The sequence below is a fragment of the Petaurus breviceps genome, unplaced genomic scaffold (assembly GCF_028583685.1).
Source record: "Petaurus breviceps papuanus isolate PSGF00001 unplaced genomic scaffold, PetGlider_PUasm1.0 118, whole genome shotgun sequence".
Taxonomy (NCBI): Eukaryota; Metazoa; Chordata; class Mammalia; order Diprotodontia; family Petauridae; genus Petaurus; species Petaurus breviceps.
Window position 1 is genome coordinate 12,387,105 of NW_027185616.1, and position 7,688 is coordinate 12,394,792.

Genomic DNA, 7,688 nt, shown 5'->3' on the forward strand with positions numbered 1-7,688 from the left:
AAAAAGCAGTTAAAAACTAATTAACACATAAATTAATTCTAACAATAAATGTAATGTTCATACCCATAGTTACCCACCTCTACAAAGAGTAGAGGAGGTAATGTTTTGTCCTTTGTTCTTCAAGGTTGTTATAATTACCCAGTATATTCACTTCTATTGTTATTATTTCCATTTCTATTATTGTTGACATTGTCTATATTTTTTCCTTGTTCTGATTACTTCTTTTTTTTTTAAGCAATCGGGGTCAAGTAACTTGCTCAAGGTTACACAGCCTGTTATTTCTGGGTGTGGTGCTAAGTATCTGAGCCTAGATTTGATCCCCAGGTCATCCCGACACTGAGGCCGGTGATCTTACTCACTGAGCCACCTGGCTGCCACAGTTCTGATTACTTCTGATTAGCTTTGCATCAATCAGTTCATACAAATCTTTCTGCTCTTCTCTGAATTTTTCATATCTAATGGTTTTTATGGCTCAAAGATATTCCATTACACTTATGTACCATAATTTGTTTCACCACTTTGCAATTATTAGACATCTGCTTTCCATTTCTTTGCTACTATGAAAATATTGTAATAAATATTTGGATGAATATGGAGTCATTCTCTCTTTGACACATACTCACTTAATAAATGCTTATTGACTGACTAACATAGTTAATTTTCAAAGATGCAACATGGCATAAGGAAGAAAGTCATGAATTTGGTATTAGAAGACATGATTTGAAATCCACATTTTGCCATTTACTACCTGTGAGTCAGGGGCAGCTAGGTGGTACAGTGGATAGAACACCAGTCCTGGAGTCAGAAGACTCATCTTCCTGAGTACAAATCTAGTTTCAGACACTTACTAGCTGTGTGACCCTGGGCAAGTCACTTAACCCCATTTGCCTCAGTTTCCTCATATGTAAGATGAGCTGGAGAAGGAAAGGGCAGACCACTCCACCATCTCTGCCAAATGGGGTCACAAAGAGTTGGACATGACTGAAACAAACGAACAAAAACAACCTGTAAGACCTGGGACAAACCACTTAACTTCTCAGTCTCCCCATCTGTAAAATGAGAATATAATTCTTGTACTGCATGTCTCACAAAGTGGCAGAAAGTGTTTTCTAAAGTTTAAAGCAATGGAAAAGCTATTATTGTTATTATCATTATACAGACTTGTTTAAATCATATGTGTCAAATAATGTACCATAACCAACATATAGTCGAACACAGATGTCATAGTACTGCTTACTTATGTTGCCCAAAGACTGGCTCCTTATATCTTTTCATTTTAAATAGGATTTCATATTGCTTTTATGTATAACCCATACTAAATCTAAGGGATCATATAGACTGAGTTCTTACACAAACTCTCTGGATCATCCTTCCACCAAGTGTTTCCTCTGGAAATGAAAAGTTTGCCTATTATGATTACATGTGTGGCGACCATAAAAAAACTTGCTAAGTAGAGCCAAGAAAATAATATATACGGTAATTAGAAAGATGCAAATGGAAAGAACAGCTACACACCAGAAAATCAAAAGTAAATGTTACAAAATTATAAAGGTCAAACAGGACTTGAATGAAGAGATATAGGACATTCCCAACCTACCCCTTCATGGATGTAGGAAGTCCACAGGCATTATACATCACGCATGTTTTTATTCTTTTTTTAAATTAAATTATTTATTTTTAGTTTTCAACAGTCACTTCCATAAGTTTTAAATTGTTTCCCCTTCCTCCCTAAGAGAGCTTGCAATCTGATATGAGTTCTATACATACATTCCTATTAAACACATTTTCACATTAGTCATGTTCCATAGAAGAATTATAATGAATTGGAAAAACTATGAGAAAGAAAAACAAAAGAAGAAAATAGTCTGCTTCGTTCTGCATTCCAACTCCATAGTTCTTTCTCTGGATGTGACTGGCATTTTCCATCATGTGTTCTTTGGAACTGTTTTAGGTCCTTGCATTGCTGAGAAGGGTTAAGTCTATCCAAATCAGTCCTCACACTCCCACTGCCTCACACTGTGGCTGTTACTCAGCATCAGTTCATATAAGTCTTTCCAGGTTTCTCTAAAGTCTGCCTGTTCATCATGTCTTATAGCACAATAGTATTCCATTACATTCGTATACCACAGCTTGTTCAGCCATTCCCCAATTGATGGGTATCCCCTTGATTTCCAGTTCTTGGTCACCACAAAAAGAGCTGCTATAAATATTTTTGTACATGTGGGTCCTTTTCCCATTTTTAGGATCTCTTTGGGATACAGCCCTAGAAGTGGTATTGCTAGGTCAAAGGACATGTTTTTATTCTTTTACAATGTATTGATGTATTTTTTCCTCTCCAAAATAATACCATTTGCCATATGAGATGGCTCCCTGGGTGGGGGAGGCAGAGGGATACTCGGGAGTATAGGTAATATAAAAAATATAGAAAATACCAATTAAAAAAAGGAAAAAATAAATGTTTCAATTAATGCATTTTTCTGTTGATTCCTCAAATATATAAGGCATAATAATGGTTGACCAACTCTGCTGAGTTCAAAGGAAAGACAATAAATAAAAACAGCAAGTGGGTATATCAGGAGTTCTTCCAAATAAACCTAATCCAAGTTCTCCTGAAATAGAGGTGCTCATACAGGAGTTCTCCTGATTGAATCAAGCTCTCAGGTTTGGTTTGGTTTTGGTTTTTGTATTTTTTTCAATTATATGTAAAGACAGTTTTCAACATTCATTTTTTAATAAGATTTTGAGTTCCAAATTTTTCTTCCTCTCCTCTCTCTAAGACCACAACCATCTGACGTTGGTTATACACGTACAATCAATCATGTTTTAAAAGCTCTCAGGTCTTGAAGAAGAAAGAGAAATTTACAAATAGGAAAAAAAAAACCTTAAAGCCAGAAAGTGTGGGTTCATGTCCCACTTCTGCCACATACTGGCTGTGACTTGGGCCAAGTCACTTAACCTCTCAATACTCTAGGCAACTCTCTGAGACTATAAATTTGAAGAAAGTATCAGCCTGCATCAGTAAACATAGTTTCCTCACCTGGGAGTTCCCTCTACTAATGAAATGATAGGTACAATTCCTATCCCTATTCATTTAACTTCAGGTAAATTGAGACCAGATGCACTTGAGAGGCATTAATCTCTAGTCCATTAATTATATAATTGAGTGACTATAGTTAGTTGCAATTATATAATTAGATGTCCCCCCAAAAGTTAGCTAAAGTGTAATGTTCTAAAGTTTTGGGGGAGCTAAAGGCAGAAATAACAAGGAGAGATGAGAAGTATAAAAAATGTAGGTTGTAGAAGTCAAAACTGTAAGCTTTCCTTTTCTGAGGGAAAGAGATAATACAGGCAGAAAATTCTAGCTGAAAAAAATTATTATTTTGATATCACCTAAGACATATTGTTTAATTGCATTTGGTAATTTGATCATACTTCTTTGTGGTGTGAGTTGGAGGATACTTCCAGGGGAAGGAGTCTAAATGAAAAATAATTTAGAATTATTAAAACATGCTGCTTTGCACTGGAATTTTGTTCAAAGTTAAGCAATAGGGAGAAGTGAATGAATAAAACATTTATTAAGCACTAATGTATACAATACACAGTAGAAGGAGTTGGGAATGCTTATAGAAAAGTTGGGCAGCCCTTGCCTCAAGAGGTTCACATCCTAATGGGGGAGACAAGGCAGAAGGAAGGTTTCAGCTGTAAGTCAGGGGGTCCCATGGTCCTCAATGTGCAGCAGTAAAGCAGTCAATAAGCATTTATGTAATGCCTACTGTGTGACAGGTGCTATGCTAAGTAGATGTTAAATCTCTCTGGTTTAATATCATTTCCACTGGTGAAATGATATCAGTTTGTGATGTTGAACCACTGGGCAATGCCAAGGATTTGGGAGGCAAAGACTTGCTTTTCTGTCTTCAGTAGCTGAAGAAGTTCATCCACGGGAGGGCTCTTGTCATCATCCCACCTCTACCACTTACTTGCTGTGTAACCTCAAAAAAATTCACTTCCCCTCTCTAAACTTTCCTCAATTTCCTCCTTTGTGAAACATTAGTGTTTCCCTGTGTCCCTTCCAGCTCTGACATTCTACGATCCTGTTAAAGGGCTGTGATCAGCATCTGTGAAGGCAGTACCAAGACATAGAATCACAGATCTTCTAAAATGTTAAAGTAACTAGTTACAAAACCACATAAATATTAAGCTTGATTTAAGAAAATATTGTTTATCTCTGAATTCTAAAACAGCCATGCCCACTAACCATGCCTTCTACTTTCCCTCTCTTTCTCCATGCCCAATCCTCACCCGACTTTTGTCCTCTGTTTAAATTAGACAGCTGGGTGTCACAGTGAATGGTGTGCTGGACTTGGAATGAGGAAGACCTGGGTTAAAACCCTATCTCAGATATTTACTAGCTGTGTGACAATGGACAAGTCATTTAATTGCTGTCTGCCTCAGTCTTTTTTTTTTCTTTTTGGAGGGGGTAGGGCAGGGCAATTGGGGTTAAGTGACTTGCCCAAGTTCACACAGCTAGTGTTAAGTGTCTGGTGCCGCATTTGAACTCAGGTCCTCCTGACTCCATCCAGGGCTGGTGCTCTATTCACTGTGCCACCTAGCTGCCCTTGCCTCAGTTTTCTTATCTGTAAAAATGATGATAATAATAATGCCTACTTCCCAAAGTTGTTGTGCTTTCCATAGTTAAATAAGTTCTAGCTATCATCATCATTATTAATAAGGTAAAGGAGAAAAGATCAGCTACATGTCATAGATACTATATTTTGTGAGGATATCATGAGATAAGAGTTGTAAAGTACATTGCAAATCCTAAAGCTTTAAATAAATACTAGCTATTATTATTAATCATTATGCTACAGGAGGAAAGATCAACTATATGTCACAGGTATCCCTCTAGTGACAGAACAGAGTTACTGCCCTTACACTGAATCACAAGGCAACAACCGTATTACAAGTGCATCTATCTAGGGCTTGTATTGCACAGTAGTGACAGCATCAAGGGACAGAAACCTCAGCTCCTCTCATCCAACCCTCTCATTTTTTACAAGTGAGAAAAATGAGGCCTATGCGCTCACGTGATTTGTTCAGGTCCCTACAAGGAGTCGACAGTGAAGCAGGCATTTTGGTCCAGGTCTTCTGATTGGGGAGCCATTGTTCCTACGACATCATGCTGTCCTGGGAATGTGTTGACATGTGACAGTGGGATAGCATCTATTCACATGGATAACTGAGGTAGATGTCAAGACACCCCTCCACATGTAACAAGGCTTATCAAATCCAGTCTGGGAGATCGGCTGTCTTGGCTGCTCCAAAATCTTAAATTTATAAGCCTGAGCTAATAGGATTTCCCCTTGCTCTTTCCAGGATCTGGCTGATTGGACAAAGACAGAGTAGAGAGTGATAAATACCTTGCTTTTTAAGAAAGAAAAGAATGAAGAAAAAAACAGGAAAAAAAATTGCAGATCAACAGATAATGCGGAAATCAGAACACTCTCAGAACAACAAAGGGAAATAAAAGTAAATTCATTTTTCTTGAAGTAGCATGTTCTTGAAAAATTGGTTTTGTTTTTTTCATATATGCATTTTCATGTAAACATTTCTTTAGATGTACTTCATATGTACATTTTCATGCATACATTTGTTTATATATCTTCATATACGCATTTTCATATATACATTTCTTTCTCCTGCTTGAGCTAGTCCATCCTGGCACTTAGGAGTTTAGGGAGTTGAAAGTGGAAGAAATTAAGTTAAGGATGGCCCAAAAGTCGAAAGCCAGAGGAGGCAGGAGGATGGTGGTGTGCTCAACAGAAATAGGAAATATAGAAGGGAAGGAGGGCTTGTGCAAAGGATAATGAGTTCTCTTTTGGACAGGTTGAGTTTGAGATACCTCGGAAAGATCTGGCAAAACTGGCAAAAGACAATTGATGTGGGACTAGAACTCAAGAGAGAGAGAGAAACTGGGACTGGATATATACGTCTAGGAATGTACTGGGAAGGAAGAGGTGATAGACAGTGTCCTATTGCACAGAAATCAAGAATGATGAGAATTAAGGAAAGGCCATAAGATTTGCCGATAAAGAGCTCATTGGTAATGACAAGGTCACAAGTCAGACTGAAGAGGACTTAAAAGCTTGCAAGGGAAGTGGAGTCACTGATTACAAATGACTTTCTCAAGGAATTTAGCCACAAAAGGGAGGAGAGTATTGGAAGATAGAGGAGAGATATGGGATGATAACCAGTAGAAATGGTAGAATCAAGTGAAGGATGGAGAAGACATAGATGTGTCAGTTAGGGACAGATTGAAGATTAGCATAGGGATGATGGCGTAAACAATCTGCCTAAGGGGGTGGAATCAAGGGTGTATTAAAGGGGCTGACTTTAGCAAAGGGTCACGTTTTCATCTGAGACTAGAGTAAAGGAGGAGGGGAAAGATGCATGAGTGAAGTGAGATAAGGAAGAGGGAACTCAGGGAAATTTCTCAGTTTTGATGCTAAAGTATGATTTGGAACCTTGAGGAAAGATGAGAGGGTCTGGAATGACTGCTGTGGCTAGTGGAATAGGAATGGATTAGTAAAGAGAGAAAGCCGGTTTTGCTGCAACCCAGTTGAGTTTAATAACCTAAGGGCCCAGTTGAGATTAATAACCTAAAATTTGTAGACGACCCAACCTGCATGCATTCTTTGGTCATTTCTTCCAGCTCTGGACTGCAGCACATGAATAGAGAGAGGGATGAAGGAGGTAGATGGCGGCAATAACCCAAGGTTCCGTGACTGACCATAAGACAAGGAGACAGAGGATTAAGGAGTAGAGCATGGTGTGAAGGCTATCCAGCTCACCAAGGGATCTAGATAGGGAAGAAGATAGAATCCAGTCAGTGCACTGGAGATAGCCTGGGAAATAACTGGGGAGAGAGGCAATGGAGGTCATGGTGAGAATGAAGAAAAGGGCTAGGAGTTATAAGGCATAGGGAAAGACAGAATGATACAGTATGATAAAATAAAAAAGAATTTCAGTATTCATGAATATGAAAGTGGAATACTTGTGAGTGTTGACAAGATTCAGGGGATGACCATTTCTGTAGTAGGTCACGATAGAGTAGGCTGATGAACTAATAATAAATTAGGGTAGTTGAGGAAACATCAATATGCTTGCTGGAGTCCCTTAGTATAAGGGTAGCAGTTGAGGGCACTTAACTCATTGAGGAAGAAAAAGAAAATGTCCAAAGTATTAATAGATAATAGCCACCAGAATCTGGTTTTGGGTCATAAATTTGGACAGCACGAGCCTCACAGGAGCAGGGGTTTCTGTGTGACGGTGCCATTTGGAAATGGCAATGGAGAAAAAGGACAAGGAATATTTTAGCTGCCCCATTATTCACTAGGTGTGAATAAGGGGTGTAAGAGAAAGTATTCTGGAAAGGTTCTGGAAAAGGGCAGTGAATGAAGCATCATCATGGAAGGGGATGAGTGCCAGAGGATGGAAGGAGCAAGAAAGGAAAAGAGCTTAGGGTGAAGTCAATTCATTACCTACGATATACCGTGTTTCCCTGATAATAAGACCTATTCCGAAAATAAGCCCTCCCCTTACTGTGTAAGATTCCTCTAAAATAAGCCCTCCCCCGAAAATAAGCCCTATTGAGATTGCTACTGTAGTGAAGGTGATCCCCTGCGCTACAC